The 19,043-nt window shown below is 36.2% G+C and overlaps 1 protein-coding gene across 2 annotated transcripts in view; it reads left to right on the forward strand.

The window, feature by feature from the left end:
* The window catches only part of SOX6 (SRY-box transcription factor 6), a 381,650-nt gene that overhangs the window by 34,354 nt on the left and 328,253 nt on the right, over positions 1-19,043 (forward strand). For both annotated transcript variants that reach the window (XM_049819851.1, XM_049819852.1), the window contains exon 2: positions 18,198-18,268. The gene's annotated coding sequence lies outside the window, so the exon portion shown is untranslated. The remainder of the gene's footprint in view (positions 1-18,197; positions 18,269-19,043) is intronic.

Below are 19,043 nucleotides of genomic sequence, written 5' to 3' on the forward strand. Positions count from 1 at the left end.
AATAACAGTAGGCTTGCCAGGAACTGTGCAAATGAATTTCCATGGCATTCATGGCAAGAACAGAATCAGAGGATGAACTGTAATACATCTCAACCGTCTCTTGCAGCCTATGCAGAAGTTGTATGGCTTTGCTAGTTACCAAAGCTGTAGGTCCTCGATGATGGCCTCTAATCAGGGCTGTGGTCCTACCAACCCTGTTATTGCCCCAGACCACCTCAAACTGTGTAGCATAATTAAACAGCTAAATCCATTTATGCAGCAGCATCTGGCTAGTCCAGATTTCCAGTAAGAACAGGGTCTTTCAATAAGATTTCAGTTTCTCTGATTTGTTAAATACCTACCCTATGCTGTCTCTGCTGTAATTAAACAGATATTTAGTTATCATATCCCATATATCTGCATCTGTGAAAACATATATTTCATATATTTTATGTCTGTCTGAATCTGTGAATTTCCATTCATTTTTTAGAGGGCGAAAACCTTTGCTAAGGGCCTGAAACAGGCCAAATATGCTACTGTTGCTTTTTCTTAGGCCTCTTACATAACCCAGCTGTTTTCTTTAGTGTCAGTTATATTTTTTTTCTCTCTTTATAATAGGTTACATTTTTCTCTTTTTAAAGCTATGTTAAAATTGCATACTTGAATTAATTTGCTATTGGTTCATTGTTCCTATTACCTAGCTTGCAAGTTCAAGGAATTTGTTCAGTATATTTCCAGCAGCTCATAAGATATGAAATGTCAACATTTTCAATGCAAAATTAATTGTGTGTGCTTTTGGTTTTAGATTTAAGCTTGAGACTCTGTAAAACCAGTTTTCAGCACTGTCTTTAGGAAAATCAGCGCCATCTCAAGATGGAGTCTTACAAAATTAGTGGCTATTTTAAGAGCAGATTTACTTTACGTACCTTTAAATACCTGCTGCAGTTTGGTACAGTTGTGGGTATTCTTATTTTGGCTTTCTTTTCCTTGAAAGACTTGGCTATCTTTTTCATATTCAGGATTCCCCGTGTCCCTGCTTCTATGCATTGTCTTCTGCCTTTCCACAGGAACAGAGTTCTGTTCTGTATTAAAAACAGTATCCCAAAGTCAAAGGGCACTTTTGAATGCAGTAGTCTGGCCAAAAATATATTGGTGCGACAGGATTTCTGTTCATAAAAAGGAGGGACAAAAAAAAAGGGGGGCGGGGGGAAGAGACAGAGCTTATAGATTCCCTTAGGATTTTAAAAGTTGAAGAAAGGTAGACAGTCATGTTCTCGTTTTCCTTGAATATCTCTCAGTTCAGGAGTAGTTTGTGTTTATCTGGCTAGTTGTGAATGTAAATATATGTGTATAAATATGTTTTATAATTTGACATTATATAGTCTGTTAACTAAAATAATACCCCCAAAAGCAGTTGGTCTGTCATAGATGACATAGCTCAGCTTTTATATTCTCTGTTCATCAAAAGAACTGATGAAAATTTCATTCTAACTGACAGCCAAGTAGCTAGAAAAATAAACTAAAGACTGCTGATGCCAGAGCATGAGCAACACAGTAATTCTCTAAGACTAATATGGATGGCTGTAACCTGATCATATATGGATCAATTGATGATATTTTAGATTACTTTGTCATGTGACTGACTAGCAGGTCTAAATTCCAGGAAAACGTCTACACTGAGTTTAGTGAAAAATAGCATATTTAGTTCAATACAGAAGTTTTGCAGCCAGACAGTGATGGAAGTGCTTCCTAATAAGTATACAGGAAGCTGAGAAACACATATTAGAATAAACTAAATATATTTTGTTATTGGCGGACTTCAGCTTTTTTTTTATTTGAGGTTTAGAAAAGATGTTATCTTCTCTCATACAGTTTTGTATTATAATTAACTATTAGGCAAGGTGGAACTTCAGATGCATTCAGAATTAAACAGAATGGAATAATTTTTGACCAGATCCTGAAAAAAATTATCCTTCTGGGTTATACTGTTAAGGATTTATTTCCTTATCCTTTTCTTCCTTTTTCCTCTTTGCTCCTTCCCTGTTCCTTTCCATTAAATGGCAGGATAGTTTTAATTGTTTAAAGGAGAGGGGACTGCGAACACTTCTGGAGTGTCAGCTTCTGTACCTAAGCCTTGCTGGCTTACTGAGCTTTTCCAGTTCACTGATGCAAGTGCAAGCATTGAATGGTTCATATGCAGCTCTAATTCCAACTTATTTGGCAGTTATTCGTTGAATGGCCTAATTTTACATATGACTAGTTTTTAATTCTTAAATCACAACATAAACTGTGTGTATTATATTACTATAAAAGTATGTTAATACATAGGATATGATTAACTCAAAGGGTGAATTCTCTTTTTCCTGGTACACCAGTGTGCAACCATCGTGGCTTCTGTGGGAACTCCTAGTTTGCAGCTGAAGGCAGAATTCATCCTGAAGCAAAAAAAAAGTGATGCAGATTTTTAGGATGTGGCAAGAATAACATCACAAGATATATAACTATAGCAAGGCATAACAAGAAAATTATGTTTCTGTGAAAAGCAGACTGCAGTTATTTCTGGGCTGATCCTGGTTTCTGATTCACAGTTGTGAAGGCCAAAATGTATAGAAATGCATTTATTTGTGCATGGGGAGGACTTGGGAAATCTCTGCTGGGTCCTGTTCCCATTTGGGTAGGTAAGAATAGGGCCAGACAATATATCTTGTTCTGTTTATAACCACCAGCTTCTCCTCACTTTCATTAGAGCACAACTGTAGAAGCAACCATGCGCTGGGCTCATGACTAGCTCATATGCTTTGCAAAAACTGTCTGTTTTTCAGAGCTGGCAACTCAGTCTTAACGTGCTTGAGGAATTTAGGTCTCCTACTATCTCACGTCATTGCTTGTACAGAATTTACATCAAAAATATGCCAGAATGTATCACTTTTATAAATGGTGAACTGCTAGTTTTATTGGAAAAAGTAAAGCAAGGACCTATCATCTATGGATTTTTTTAAAGTGACATGGAGATGTTTTTTAATGTAGACACTAGACCTAATTAATTTGTCTCATAGCAAATGAGACTCCAGTGTTTCTGTGAAGTTAATATGTAACAAAACTGAAGTAACACTTTAGTGAATCTGCTCCATTGTGTTTGGCCTTTTCTAGATGCTGTGAAATTTAAACCAAAATATTAATTCCACTGGCCTGAAAGCACCAACATCTTTTCCTGCAAAAGTTTTTCTGATGCTATAGCAGTTGCTCAGGATTCTAAGGCATAAGTTGAATGATTTCCCTCTTAACTGTTATGCATTTTGATTTGATTGTTCCATTTGGGGATGGCATATTATCATCACATTGTGTTTGTTACATGTTACAGTGATGACAGTAGTTGAAATAACAGACACACCCCATAATGCTTTTGTAAGGTGGCAGTAATCTGATTATCCTTCCTGAAAGTAAATTTCTTCTTTTCACATGTTTGTAAAGACTTAAAAAAGTCATGCTGATGCTCAAAAAATATGAGAATATGACTTGATAGCAATTTGCTACTTGTTACAATATTGTTAGCCATGATAAAATTAAAGGGAAAAAACCCCTGCAGGAAATAAATAAACCATGTTTGTTTTTAAATCTCTGATGTTAGGAAATCTGGTCTGAGATGCTGTATAAAAATAAGGATGTAATGTGCAGTTTGTTTTTGCCAACAGAGGAGACATATACTCTTTGGAGTGTCACCCAATGAGAATGACACTCTGTGTAGTCAAATGTTTATTTACTTGCTCATATATTACATTTTGTCTGTCTGACGGCTTGTCTAGTAAGGATGAACACAATTGTGATTCCTCACATTGCTATATGCACGCATAGATCTCTTCACCAAATTGACTGTTTCTAATTTCTCACTTTCATTAGTTCCACTGCCTTTTACTATTGTGCAGATATATTTTTGTGTGATTACATATTTTCTCCATTTCTTCTTTTCATCTTACTATTATAATTTCATTACACTTGTTTCTTCAGAATGTTGTTTTGTTGGGGGACTAACCTTGAAAAGTTCCTTGTAATAATAGCTTGTTTAATTTCCATCCAAATTTCATATATAACATTCTTACTAATTTTTTGGTAAAATTTTGTTCAGTTCTCCATGTCTACAATTATCCAATCTGTTATTCTTTTACTGTATCAGTCCAATTTATATCTATGAAAATTTTGATGGGTGGAAATCCATGTTCTCATAGGATCATTTTGATTTGAAAACCTGTGTTTTCTGGTTTATATATTATTGTGGTACTTTAAATTTTCTATGCCATATGGAGTGCAGCAGCTTATTTGTTTGCTGTGAAACTTGTAGTTGTCATTTGAGATATATTTTCTATGCTGTGCTATTTTTAAAACTATTTGCCTTTGGTTTTTTCATGTTTTCACTAATTTCAGAGCAGCTGACCCATTTTGAAACCAACCAGACTAATGCTAAGTATGTTCAATGAGTAGAAGTCTTTGAGAGAAGCATTTTTTTCCCACCTAGGGTAATATATAAAGTAAATTCCTTAGAGTATATGTTCCAATAGGTTTGCATCATTTTGTGTCCTTGAATACGGTATGCTTGGAGGTGAGAGACGTTAAATCTAGACCTATCCTCAGAATTCCCAAAAGTAACTGAAATGTCTTGATTTGAGAATTATTGGTCATCACTTCAATTGAGTTCTCTGATTTTTTTTCATGCTATCCATACTTTCCTGAGAAAGCTGAGAATAACATCATTACTGCATAGAAATTGTCACCTTTTGCCTCAAATTTTACTGGCAGAAATGAGAAAAATAAGTGACTTAAAGGCAATCTGTAAGAGAGACTTCTTAATGCTCTTGGAAGTATGTTTGATGTTCTCATCATGTTTTCTTTTATGTAGATCTTGAAAACTAAGAGCCAAAAAAAAGTCTAGTATCATTCAAGAGTATTCCAGAGTAGTCTGTATTCCTGTCTTCTCCCTCTGTTTTTCAGACTTTCCTACATTTAGAGCTGTGCTTGTATTATTAGCGTATGTTCAGGGACTGCAAAAAATGTGGTGGGAGAGTCTAACGTGAAATATTCTTGATATTGTTCTTCAAAGTATCATTGTGAAATGGCTTTGGTTGCTTTTACTTCTAATTGTTTAATTTCTGGTGGATCATTTGTTCTATTTCAAAGCCAGGCATCTTAAAAGAAGCTGAGCCTCAAACTAGGGGCAATTCACTTTACACCTAATCTGTCAGATAATGCCCTGAATCATCAACATAGAGAGGAAACACAGAGTTAAAAAACTGGTAAAGAGGTATTTTGTATGTGAAGGTGAGGACATTAGCTGAAGATGCAGACGTTCCTTCTTTGTATTCTGGTAGGACTTTCTAGGATAGAAGTCAGATTCTGGTGTGTTGAAATTTCCTTTTGAGGCCGTGCTTTGGCAAGATGCTGTCTTGTTGCTTATAAAATGACTAAAGTGTCTACCAAATGCAAGTGCCAAGTCAAAATATGTTCTGTATTTTGGTAATTGTGCAGAAAGAACACCAGATGGTTCCGATAGTGAAGCACTTAGGGTAGGATCACCAAGTTTTAATGGATGGCAAACTCCAAAGCCTTAATTGCCAACCTCTCTAGCGGCATACTTTTTATCGGAGTGGACAAGTTATTTTCAGACACAGAAAAGAAAAAACCATATATTTCTTTGCATGTAGCTGAATAAAACCCACTTAGCTTCTCTGTAGGAGTATCTGAAACTCACAATACTTGGGCCTAATATAAAGGGTGCCAAATTATGTTTCCAAAATGGAAAAACTAAATTATGAACAAGAGTGGTTTTGTTTGAGTAGCTTGATATTTTCCCAGTGTGCTCAGTTTTCACAGTGTGTGTTAATGTATAATTCTCCTACAATATGAATATATCCTACATTTTGAGTTCAGATGTATAACGATGATAATTATTTTCCACATCTAGTCTGAGATGGGTCAAGAGTGGTCTGTTCTCTTGGAAGATTTTCCCATTGGAGGAATTTGGACAGACCACATTTAGAGAGTAGAGAAACTAAAAAATTAAATAGCAGGTCACACAGCACATTTTATAACTCCAGTAATGTTGCTTGATTTCATAATGTAAGTCCATACAAGTTTGAAGTGTTGACCAATTTGCTTCTGCAATGTTAAAATTTGACTTTTAATTTTAATACCTTCCAGCCAGCCCTAATAACAGCATAGCAGTAATTTGTGTGCTGTAATCACAGAGGACTTCGTACATATTTGAATGAAGTGTTCTGCATAGGTTTTTTTTTCTTGCATTTGTATGATATGTTTGCTAAATCCTAGTGATGTTAGAGAAGCTAGCGATGTTAGTATTTGCTTCCAGTTTTTACACAAGAATAGTATTACCCTTGTCTGAAACTCTAGTTGTTATTGTCATTGAAATAATTGAAAATTTCACCATTGACTGTGGTGTGATTATAGGGTCAGCTTGTTGAAATACATCTTGGGTGAGGCATAGTTGAGATAATGAGGCTGAGTATCGACATCACTTATATCATGCAAGTTCTTTGGCTTCTGTAGGATTGGACAGGTGCAACTGTGAAATGCTGTTAAATCTGAGTTTTATAAAAGGTGAGAACCCTGCTTCTTATGTTGTCATATAACAGTGAACAAAACTAGAAGGGCCTAACTGGTTGTTTTTAGACCCTCTTACTGTGTCTGCAGGAGCCAGGTTTTAAAGATTGTTGGGACTTGCTGTAGAGCACAGCTGCTTCTCCAGGTAGGGAGAGATATCAAGAAGAGTATCATATATGATTGATGGGAGACTCTCTTGTTGGCATTGAGCCACTTTGTAAATTTTTTTAGGTAATTATGTCTTAATTTTTGTACATGCGCTTAAGCAACTTGGGATCTTAAAATCGGAGTCAGCATGCTTACAGAGAGGATTCATCTCAAAGTAATGTATTTTTTTATACTTATAACTTTTAAAATGCTTTAATAGTGTTTTTACTGATTTTTTCAAAGCTCTACATGGCTTAGACTGGGATTCTGCTGCCTCTGATCTTATTGAATGGAATCTTATTTGCTGATTTTCAAGGAGGTGACTTGCTATTAAGGTGTTGCTTAATTGCACAAATGACCCCAGTACAGGGTGTTGGTAGTAGAAATGTGTGTTGCTTGATCTTCCTCCTAGATCCTCAAATTATGGTTTAAAAGTTCCACAAACTTTATGTTGGCACTCAGTACAGGGGAAAATATCATCCAACTGTCGTATTTTTAAATATTTATTGTCTTGTAATGTAGTTTAAAACTTCATCTTGAAACATTATGTAGGTGCACAATATATTCTTGTGGTGATTACTAATAGTAGTGTCTGACTTTGCAGTGAATTATCAGCTATTGATAATTCAGCCAAGTTCTGAAAATTTCTAAGAGGTTTATTACCTCACTGGGGTGACAGAATAAACAGCAAAATCCTAGATCCGTTAAAATCGTCATTGTTCTGTGACGCATCAAGTACAGCCAGGTTTTAACCCTGTGCTCCAGAAATAGCCATGCCTTCCTGTGAACTCAGGGGGGTCCCTAGGGTTTGATATTTTTCTTAGAGGGACCATATTTATTCACATTGAACAGTGTGTTTGCTGATGTTTTCAAAATGCATGTCCTCTTAGAACTCTACACTTGTAAGACCCTTTATGGCAATTTACACTGCACTGAGAACAACGGGATCTTGAACATAGCTGTGACCTGCAGTGTCACCCTTATGCCCTTAGGTTGGAAAGAAAGCAGATTAAGTTATTTGTAAGCAAGGAGTAGTTAGCAATAAAATAACTGAAATTATAAACGTGATCATTGGAAGTATAACATTTTACAGTTTCTTAAATGAAGAAAGAGAAGAATAAGGATTAAAAACTTTGTCAAGTGGGAAAGATCTATGAATATCATTTTGGTCATTGAGAGTGGCATTGGCTAAGATTTTAAACATTTTATTTTTCCTTGGTTTCCCAGAAAGTTTTCTTATGTTTACTTGTAAATAAGTAATTAGCTTTGCACTGCATTCCAAAGGGTGCATATGCCACAAAAAAAGGGCAGGGTCACCTGGAAAAAGAGAAATTTCTAGCTCAAAGAAACAAAGTATCTCTAGTTAAGTAAAATAGAGGAATCGGAAAATTTTAGCAAAAAAAAAAGAAGAAAAAACCCTACATACTTTATAGTTGCCAGGGAGCAGTTATAACTTGTGCTCTAATGATTTCTGATGGATGTTGCTGTAATGTTCACTCTGGTGTTCCTTAAAAAGAAAATGGAGAAAACACCACCCTAAGATTCCACAGCAATAGCTGCTTCATTTAGCACAAGAAACATATCTGAAGCACTTCCTAAAGAACTTTCTTTTAAAAAGAAATTTAAGTTATTCCTTGTATATTTTCCTTTCCTCCTTCATTTTCTTTTGTTTAGTTAAACCAATGATAAGATCTTGTAATGAAACATGTCAGTCTGATGAGTTAATTTAGTGAAACTTTTAGGTTTGTTATCCAGATTAATGCCAACTTTTTGAGTGTGTGATTTTTTAATTTTGTTTTGTTTTAAGATCAGTATTCCATTTACATTTTTAAAATATCATATGCAAAGCACCTAGTAGCCACCCCTCTAGCCATCAGCTTTTCATTGCTGCCTGCCAGTATCATGCTGAGGGCAGGTGCAGATAGCCTGAGGCTCATAGATGTTGAGCAATACCAGTAAATGCCTGGAGATATGGTTTTATATGACTACCTAAAGAGGCTAGGAATCATTTTCAGCATGCAAAACCCAGAACCCTTCCCCCAAACTTGCCTTCAAGTTTGTAGCTTAGGACGGTGTGTCCTAAAGTGCAGGGCACCTCTGGCTCCAAGATCGACAGTTTACTAATACGTGATCTCTATACACAGTACAAAAACCAGACCATGAACATACGACTGATCTTTATGGACTGATAGTAGGTAGTGCTTTAGCATTTTAAACTGCTTGACTGCTAGTACCCATGACTAGACTTAACATAAATTGGAGTTAGGGGTCATTGTATCATTTATTTGATGGGCAGTATTGCCTGCAAGGATTTCTATCTGTGGTGAACATATTTCAGTTCTGGTTTCAAAATATCTTGCAGAGGTCAATGCTGCAGAAAAAATAGGAAATCAAAGTCTTTAGTTGATAGGCAACAACAAGTATTGTTCAAAATCACAAACAAGATTTTGACAGAGATGTCATAGCTGAAAATCAGAAGAAACTAGGGCTTCACCTGGTTGTCTCCAAAGCTTGAATTCTTATCAAACTGATAGCTTCACCATTGAAGGCAAATTTCTGTTTCAAGGTGTACTTCTTCCTTAATTAAACATAATTTTTTGCTTGCTTTAGGAGAGACTGAACGGAGGCTGAGAGGTTTTTGTTTTGAGGGCTTGGTGAGGTAATGCGGTTCATGTTTTTTCATGTGCTTTATTTGTCCAGCAGGTGAGAGTTAATTATCTTCAGGACTGATTATTGCAGATAGTCACAAATAGAATGGCCCTTTGGGCAGAATACAAAGCCATATCCTTGCTGGTAGCACTCTGTGCCACATACTTGGGGAACTGTTTTCTGACAGAGGATATGTATGTAAGATGGGATTCTGATTGACTGAATCAATCCTTGAAGAAAGAAGTTTTATTTACTTATGATTCTTTTAAAGTGAAACTAAAATGAGAGCACCTGGACCTTCTTTTCTCTGGGTATAATGTCAGGAGAAATGAATTTCAAAAACTGGAGCTATAATTATTATGTTTCAGGGTTTCTGGAAAAACCCCCAAGATATGTAGTAAGGAGATTTTGTCCCTCAGGGAATCCAGAGAAGTAGACCTGAAGGCAGACATTCTTAAGGCTTTCTAATTGATTTTTATGTCCTACTTAACTAGCTTTGAAAATTTGAGCTTCATAATATGGACTATTACTCTCCAATACAGAACCCCAATATTTTGTCTGGATTAACACTAGTTTCAATGGGAGCAAATGGCACACTTATATTGTAATATTACAAAATAGATTTGTCAAAAAAAAAAAAAAAAGTGAATTTGTGTACAGCTGACTTAGCCTCTGGTCATTTGGCTCACAGCCTGCTTATATTAAGTTCTGAAGGTAAGGGTACATTGTCGCATTTTTCTTTTTCTTCTTTTTTTTTTTTTTTTTTTTTAATCAAATCCACCAATCTCTTTTTTTTATTGTGTAGTGCACTGCAGTTGTGACAGGTTGAATCTCCAATTTTCAGGGAATTTTCAAATCCAAGTGCTATATGGTATTTATGCTGGAATTTTAATTATGGTAAAGTGTTCCCATGCACTAGTATTATTGTTGATATCTCTAAAATATCAGGGAGACATTTCAGCTATCTTACCATTTGTAGCTGTTGGAAATAATGGTAAAACTGGGCTTTCACAATTACCACTTCCCCCACCTCCCCCATATATATCTCTTTGCTTGAGGGCTTTAGTTTCTGGTTTAAGAGGTTCCTTGTTACTGTTCCAAGCCTTGCCTATGCATATGTAGGTGTTACACTAGCAAAAATTGTACCAAGGAGTTTGCATCTGGTAAATGTAGCACAAGTACAATTTAGTAGGTGTTCAAATCAAAATTCAGTGAAAGAACCTGATGAAGACGTGTCCCAAATCCTTTCTGTGGTCTGTGTGCAACAGCTTCAGACTTCAAGCAGTGATGTACGATGACTCAATGCGTCCTATGTTATTTAACTCTTCCCAACTCTACATAATTCTTGATGCTTTGTCTAGCAAGGAAAATACAGTAATGGAATTGGTTTTATTTTTCTTTCCAAAAAGACTGTTTATGTGTTCAGAGGAGTTCTGCAAGTGTAGATAAAATATAAAAATATATATAGATAATATATAAAAAAATTGAGGATAAAATGAATATGTACCTGTAAATATAGATAGTTGATTTGAATCACAAATCAATGCAATTCCATTCTGCTCTGTAATTGAATTTCAGTTTAGTCCAATCCAGAACTCATGAAGTTCATTAAAGAGACTTAACTGCATGCTAAATTACAGTTTGAATAACATTTTATATGTTTTATACTGTCCTTTTTGGTCCTTTTTTGACTGAGCTGAAAGAACGTACCCTCTTTTAAACAAAGTAAGCCAATTCTTCAGTAAAATTACTTTAAACATTGGTCTGAATATGAAAGAGCAGGGAACCTGACACGTTATGTATTCAAAAGATAAAGGGAGCCACAACCTACTAAGAGTATTGTTAATTTTAATACAATTTGCTAAGAAAAAGTACACCAAAGTGGTCGGCTAACAGCTCCTGGTATGTGTGTTCTTCTTGCATAAAGAAATTATTACATAATAATAATAATATTAATATATAATAAACAAAAACTTTGTTGTTATTTTGTGTTAAAGTTGTATCCAGAGAACCCTTGTGAGATTGCATTACAGTAGCATCCTGAGACCCTGTTACGGTTGCAAGTTCCTGTACACATGTAGGAAGAGATTAAAAAGCTAACATTCCAAAGTACAGTTGAGGCACAGAGAGAAGAGAAAAAAATTGCCAAATATTATAATGCAGATCAATGCCAGAGCTTCTATATTGGTCTTTGTGTGGTTGCCTTCCATAGTTGCGTGACAAATGTGACTCTCTGAAGAGTGACCCTGGATGCCATTTCCAAGCCATGTCCTCTGCACACCTCTGCTTCTCTAGGTGTAGAAAGTAACTTTTCAAGTGCAGTTTGTATTTGCTGTAAAACTCTCTCTGTATTTGATATCTCCTTCTAACAGTACCACATATTGGAAGGTTTTCTGGTATTTGGAACACCAGTCATACTTCCTGGGGCTTGTGCGGCTGTAACTTTTCATTCTGGGCTTGATGTGCCTTGTAGTGCCTTCAGTGCATGGATCTGTATATGTAAACGCTACAGAAACATACCCGTTTTGAAAGCTTTCTCTGTTTTCTTTAATTCAGTCATAATGATTAGGAACGATCCACCCTGTGGCTATTAAAATGGCTTGTAGCTCGCAAGATGTTCCGAAGTATTTTTTTGTGTCATAGCTACATCATGTGAGTGGCAGTGGGCTGGTGCAGGAGCTGCTGGGAAACCTGAGTCCCTTGATGTGGGAGCAGGGAGCCAGCAGTGTTACCAGCCTACCCCGGGCCACTGAGGAGGCTTTTGCTGTCTTTAACCCATGAGTTAAAACTGGAATTCCTCCTCTCCCTTCAGCCTTCCAAGCAGCGTGGTGTATGTCTTGCGGTTCTTATTTGCTTGAAAGTATGAGCACAGAGCTTATCAGATCTGGAATGCTAGCCCCCTTCCTTTTACATGAAAGAATAAACACATATTTAGGTATTTCTTTCATCTGCACAGTGAATTAGATGGTTTTGGTGTTTTCAGGTATAATTTTAGTGGCAGGTGTAATAATACATTTAAATTAGTTGTTGTACATGTGCAGGACTTTTTTCATCAAGATCCTTTTTAGTCTTAACCTGATGCTATGCTATGAAGTGATACAGCGGAAAGACCTTAATTTTGTATTCTGTGCTCACGTTCTGTAGTGATTGGATGCTTTATAGATATGCAGGCACGCAGCAGAGAAACCTTCACGAGCTGCCTGTTGAAGATATAATGCAATTTTGCAAATGCCCGTGCCTTTACAGAAGAGATCATAAGGAGCTCTTATAGTCCGTTATATAATACAATGCTGCCAGATAATGTGCCACTACTGAGTGATAACCTTTTGGGAGAGACAGGGAACCACTCTCTTACGAACCACGCTGTGGGGTTTGGCAAAAGTGGTGATGCTTCTGGGGTTCCTTTTTTTAAGAGGTAGTTTACAGCAACACCGTCTATTGTATGTGTATGTCGACATGCTTTTTGTAGGCAGATGTGAGGTTGCTCTAAACTGGAAGTCATGTAGTTTACGTAAGCGCTAACCATAGCTAAACTGGATTAGAGTGGGTTTGTGGCCAGTCATCTCCGAGTGTGGGCAGAGTGAGCTCACATCTCCCTGCAAAACTCTGTGGAGATGTATCCTATTTTAAGTATTTTTTTTGAGCCTTGTCTCTGTAATAACAACATCACAGCTTCTGGTATGTAGAATTGTAAAGCATCACTGTTACAGAAGAAAGAAATAGTAGCTCCTTTCTGTGAATAAGGAACTAAGAAGCACAAAGAAACACTTTTGCTGAAGGTTGAGCAGAAAATCTATAGCAAAGGCAGCAACTGAGTAGAAACTTTGGAGACCAATTTTTACATTGTATGCACTGTGCTGTTCTTACCTCACTGTGATGCAACGTGTTTTAAAATGACCACTTGCATAACAGGTGGTATGCTCTGATTTCTCCTTTGATATATCATTTGGCTGCAATCTCTGCTACAGAGTACAAAAATCCAAATGAGGATCATTTCAGAGGGACTATTCTAAAATAAAAAGCAATAGGGAAACAGCATTGTGGTTGTTTTGGTTTGGCTGGGTTTTTTTTGTTATTGTTGTTTGGTTTTTTGTTTTTTGCTAATGCATGGAACCGAGGAGAGTAAACAGTTTAAGAAACAAGCCAGCAAAGGCAGTAAAATACAATGCCGGGCCATTGAAGATAAGTGACACAAAGGGAAGATAACAGGAATTTCCTCATCTCCCTTGTAGAAAGTCTCATCTATAGTGGTTAATTACTCTGTTTACTTTCCTTTTTCAAAATGATCATGTATAAAGAGTTTTCTGTGTGTAAGTAAAACAGTTTTTATTGAATCATCTTGAAACTGTGCCCTTTACCTGAATTAAGTAATAGTTTTAGAATTCCAACTCAAAGGATCTCATCATAATCAGCCTACTGCCTCCTTCATTTTTGTGATTGTGGCTAGGGGCTTGCAGGTCATTAATGTTTTAATTGTGAAATTTTGCACATTTCAGGGTGTGAAATTGCTATGTGATTCAGGCCCTAAATGTATAGTTTCATTTCTGTATTATTTCTTTTTCTCATTTCACATCATGCTATAATTCTGAAAATAGTTTTTTAACAGTTGTTGAATGGTACGTATTTTAGTCCCAGCAGCCCACAATGATAGGCCACATTCTCAAATGATATAACATGATGCCATGCTTTTTACTAAATAACTGCTTCCATTTTTTACTTGCAGGCTTCCTTCATGCTCACTGATGACTGTGCACAGAAAATACAGACTACCTGTAGAGACTCTATCTTAGAAGGATGAGAATATTTTATTTAAAGATTTTATAAAATGAGTAACTTTTTTCCTTCTTTCCAAAAGTGGTGAAACTTTCTATGTCCTGAAAACTAAAATCTCTTGGAATTATTAGACCTGGTGATGGTTGGGTGAAGAGAGGACTATTTTATAAGTGATGTTTGGCTATTTATGGAATTTTGCTTGGTTCATAATACTTAGGGCATGTAAGATCCTGCAGTCATTTAGTGATGTGCATAATCTGTTTTGTATCCAGCATTCTCTTGGTGCCAATATGTGTTTGCAAGACAAGCAAAAGCTTAGCTTTTTGAAGAGTTATTTTGAAAGATTCTGTGAAATTGTTGGATGACTGTACATTATTCTTAGTCAAGTCATGAGAGATGGTTAACTTTATTAACACTTCTTTTAAGACAGGGCGGTGACTTTCTGGTGTTTGCAGAAATGACCTTTGTCTTATTTCATGTTACCTGACATTAGGATGCCTTTTCCTGTTTGAAAAAATCAACCCCAAACAAACAAACAGTCAAAACCATGAAAACTGCTATGATGTTTCCTTTTGAGCAAACCTTTTCATTTAAAATGTAACCTTTTTATGGTTTTCTAAAATGGAATTTTTGAGGCAAACAAGATGATAATCAACCTTTGCTATTTTCATTGAAAGCGGGTTGCCTGAACCCTTAGGTCCTTTTGTAAATCCCTGTCTTTGTGGCTCATTGTTTTCATGATGTTGACAGTTTGTGTTGTTTGGGGTTTTTTTTGTTCTGCTTTCCAAGGCTTGGGACTCCATGGTGTGTTACCTCTGGGTGTTTTCATCAGCAAGTATCACAGAAGTATAGACGGTAATTTCAGACAGATCTGCTGTATTGCATCTGCTTTTGCCTCAGTTCCCCTGCCCTGCAGCCATGCTACAGTTTGTAGGTTGAAATGTTGATTTGTACGAGGGCACTGGAAGCACTGGTACACAGATTTAAGTCTTTGCACTGTGTTTTTCCTGTGCTGTCAAAAGTTTTGGCATTTTAACAGAATGGTAGAACAGAAAGTCAGCTATAGTACAGGAAAAAGGGAACGTAACCTTTTTTGTTTGGTTCATTCTATGCACCGATTTAAGTATGAAGCTTCTTTTGGCAAAGGTACCTGAAATCAGAGCATAAGTTGCTCTTACTGCTTTATTTTTCGCCTTTCATAGTGGGGCTGGGAGACCCAGTCTTTGATACGGGTGCTAGCAACTTGCCAAACAAGCATCTGAAATACCTGCAGACATTGCAGGTATTGAGAACATTTTGAGAGCATTTCAACTGCAAAATATCTGAGTGAAGTTTCTGGTGGGACTTGTACCAGTTAAATCAACAGAATACTTGGGGTTCAACTCGAGACATCTGAAGTGAAAGTATAAATGGTTTAAGCTAATAGAATAAGAGCTAGACTTCTGAAAGGGTTAGGTCTTTCTTCTCAAAATCAGTGGGAGCTGGCCTTCCAAACACCATTAAAAACATGATGCAAGTCTTTTATTGATAAAAGAGACAGGTATAAAAACCTACATGGAACAACTGCTGACCTGTATAGTATTAGTCCTTGTTCTATTTTATTTAAGTAATAAATTTATATTTAATTATACAATTTGTCTAGGATACACCTGATAGAAATTTTGTATTAAACTTACGATGTTAGTGTTTGATGGACAGAGGGTTTTCTACATGGATAAGAAAACAGTTTTCGGTTTAAGAAAAATTACCTGGAAAACTAAAAAGAAATAAAGTAATGTGATGCTATAGAACATAGTACTGCAAGTGTAAAAGAGAAAAAAAATAGTTATCAACTACTTCATCTAATTAGATCACGAGGTTTACTTTTGTTTTGTGTGTGTGTTAGTTATATTGTCTATCTTTTGAGCAAGGAACTGTGCAAGGTAAAATGAGTCAAGGCAGTAAGAAACAGGTATCATTTTCTTCCATGTAAACCCCAGGTACCTCATACTTGAATTCCCACTGTGAATAACTATTTCTGGTCAAATAGATTGGTTTCAGCATTTTACTTACACTCTGGTCCTGTTAGTAGACTACAGCTATTACTGAACACTTACTTGATTGTACTTTTTTATTAAATATACTAAGGGAATGTGGTTGAGGGAAAAGTCAGTTTTGTATGATATACTAAATACAACAGACTAGCTCAGATGAGTCTGTTTTGAATAGACTGAGCTGTTTGGGGTTGGATTTTTGTTTTTGTTTTTTTTCCACCCTGACCAGCTACGTAATGGATAAGCCTGCAGCTGATTCCCAGTTCTGAGTTGTGATCTGAGCAACAAGCCTTCGTTTGCTCAGAATCACTGGGTATGGTTAGCCCTCTTCTGCCTTCTCCCTCGCTTGCACTGTTGCTATAAGAATCAAGGCTTCACATACATATTATTCCACAGGATTTTTTACTAAACTGAACTTTTTTCCTGATAGATTAACAGAGTGCTAAAGCTATATTTAAAATTTTGTATATTTAACCTTTCCCCTTAATTGCTTGCCCAGAATAAAGGTTTGGTGCTTTGTTCCTAAATTCTCTACATGAGGTGATGTGCATTAAAGTGTATTTATACTCTTTCAGATTAATTAACTGTGACCTTATGAACCACTGTCCTTGTTTAATTGGTGGCTCCAAAGCACACTAATGGCATAAATCAGCTGATAATGAGATTCAGACTTGCTTTTAAAATACATAATAACACTGCATTGATATAGGAAATGAGATTTGTTGACTCTCTGTTGGTATTACAGGAGAGAAGACACAATTAAATGTGTACTTTTGGGTTGGGGGAGGGCTTGGTTGGAATGAATAATATGCACTTCAGGGTGGGTGTATGAAATAAGGAGGATATTCTACATCAAGATAAGTTTGGTAATCTCTCCTTGTCTCTAGGCAATGTGCAGTACTGGCTGGTGCACTTTAGGATACAGAAATGTTGTGGGAAGGTGTTTCTTAAAGATTACTGGAGGCTAACAAAAATGATGATTTCATCTTAAATATAGTTACATGTTTTTAAACTGAGCTTACACCCACTGTTTTATGAACTGCAAATTAATCAGATAGCTCCCAGAGAACAAAAAGGTTTTGACCTAAACTAGTTGCCCAGGCTTCATTACTATTTTCAGTTTAATGTTACCCATATCCATCCTCACATTTTGGAAAGAAAACAAGGGCTGTGCAACAAAGTTTCTTTGTTTTCATAAGAACTAAAAATGTGCTGTACGTAGACCAAACAATAAAAATAAACTACTGAACTACCTACTAATGCATGGGGGTTCTGGAGAGAGGAAACCATGGATATTTAGAGGCATAAAGTGAGTCATTGTGCTAGTTAAAGAATTTTATAAGGCGAGCTCTGTGGGTTTGAGTTGCATCTGTTACCTTTCCAACTAGAACTGAGGGGTATGCAGGAAAAAGAATGTTGGATTTAATCATGCCTTATAGTGAAAGCATTGTACTTAGGCTAGGCTTCTAACTGGGATCTAGACCGTAGGAGAACAAAATTGTTAGTCTTTTTTTCTGTATGAATTTTGCCTTAGATGGGTTCCAGTTAAACACACCTAAACAATATTATTTTACACCAGTTAGTTAAGCTGCAAAATGCTGTTAACAAAATACTTTGAAAAAGTAATGAATGTTCTGTAACACTTGAAAACAAAAAAAGAAGGAAAAAAACCAACAAGAAACCCCAACCAGCCAAAAAAACCCTCACAGCTATTTTCCTTATTAAAAGATAACCATGCTTGCATTTATGGCAGTTCTTAGAAGCGGTAATGGACTGAGTTGCTATGGCGTGAGATGCAGAACAATGAAATAATTGTTTCTCTTGGTATTGGCTTCCTGGAAACAAATTCTGTGTAAATTACATGGCTGAAATATTGACTACAGTCTTCTGTTCTGTTTTATTTAGTTCATAGTTAAAAGTCGTAACTATTCTATAATAATAGAAAAGTAACATTTATCAGTCTGGACTTTCTTTTGTTTCACCTTTTTTTTCCTTTAACGTTTTCAGGTCAGTTTCATGAATTCAAAAGCAACTTACCAGTGATTTCTGGGAGCTGGGGCTGATTTTCTCGTGTATTTGTAAGTACTTATTAGTTTTCCTGTTATGTGCATCTTTCTAATACTCCTTTTAACATGAAGAATGGAAGCTATTTTAAAGTGTTGCTGTCATGCCACAGTTTTAGAATGTTCTTTTATTGAGATGTACCTAACTACTTAGAAACTTTTTGTAGGTATTTGCTAGCAACTTATGTTTCAGTTATTCAGAGAGTCTACAGATGCTTGAATTAACAGTGATATTCCTGTTAGTTCAAGCTTTCTTTTGGTTTTCATAATAGTAACTAGAGAACAGTGTTGCTTAATGTAACACTTCAGTTGTGATACTTGCTAATGATACAGTCCATCTTGCTGTTGTGATGAAAATTATTTCTAGAAGTGAATTGGGGCTGTGCTTCAAGACTGACAGGACTTTTAGGGGAGATGTTACATGGGTTTATTGAGGAAACATTAAGACCACCAGTATCTGCTGAACTGGGAGTGTATTTTCATATATGCTTGAGAAAGCTGACCTTTACGTTTGCAGCAAAATGACTGAATCTGTAGTCATTTAGGCCATGGCCCAAGAATATGCTTCAGCGTGTGCCCAAGTTCAAATAAAGCAAATGGGACTAAGGCCTATGCATAAATGCTTTGAGAAAGGGAAAGTTAGAGGAGGGGATCTGGGAGGAAGATAGTTATTTACGCAACAAATAGAAAGCATTCAGAATTGCTGTTTTGGATAGTCTTCAGCTTTAGTCAAGTATAATAAGGAAAATCTAATGGGACTTAGACTTGGCATGATATAAATTATTGCAAT

This window comes from Accipiter gentilis, chromosome 17 (assembly GCF_929443795.1).
Source record: "Accipiter gentilis chromosome 17, bAccGen1.1, whole genome shotgun sequence".
Lineage (NCBI taxonomy): Eukaryota > Metazoa > Chordata > Aves > Accipitriformes > Accipitridae > Astur > Astur gentilis.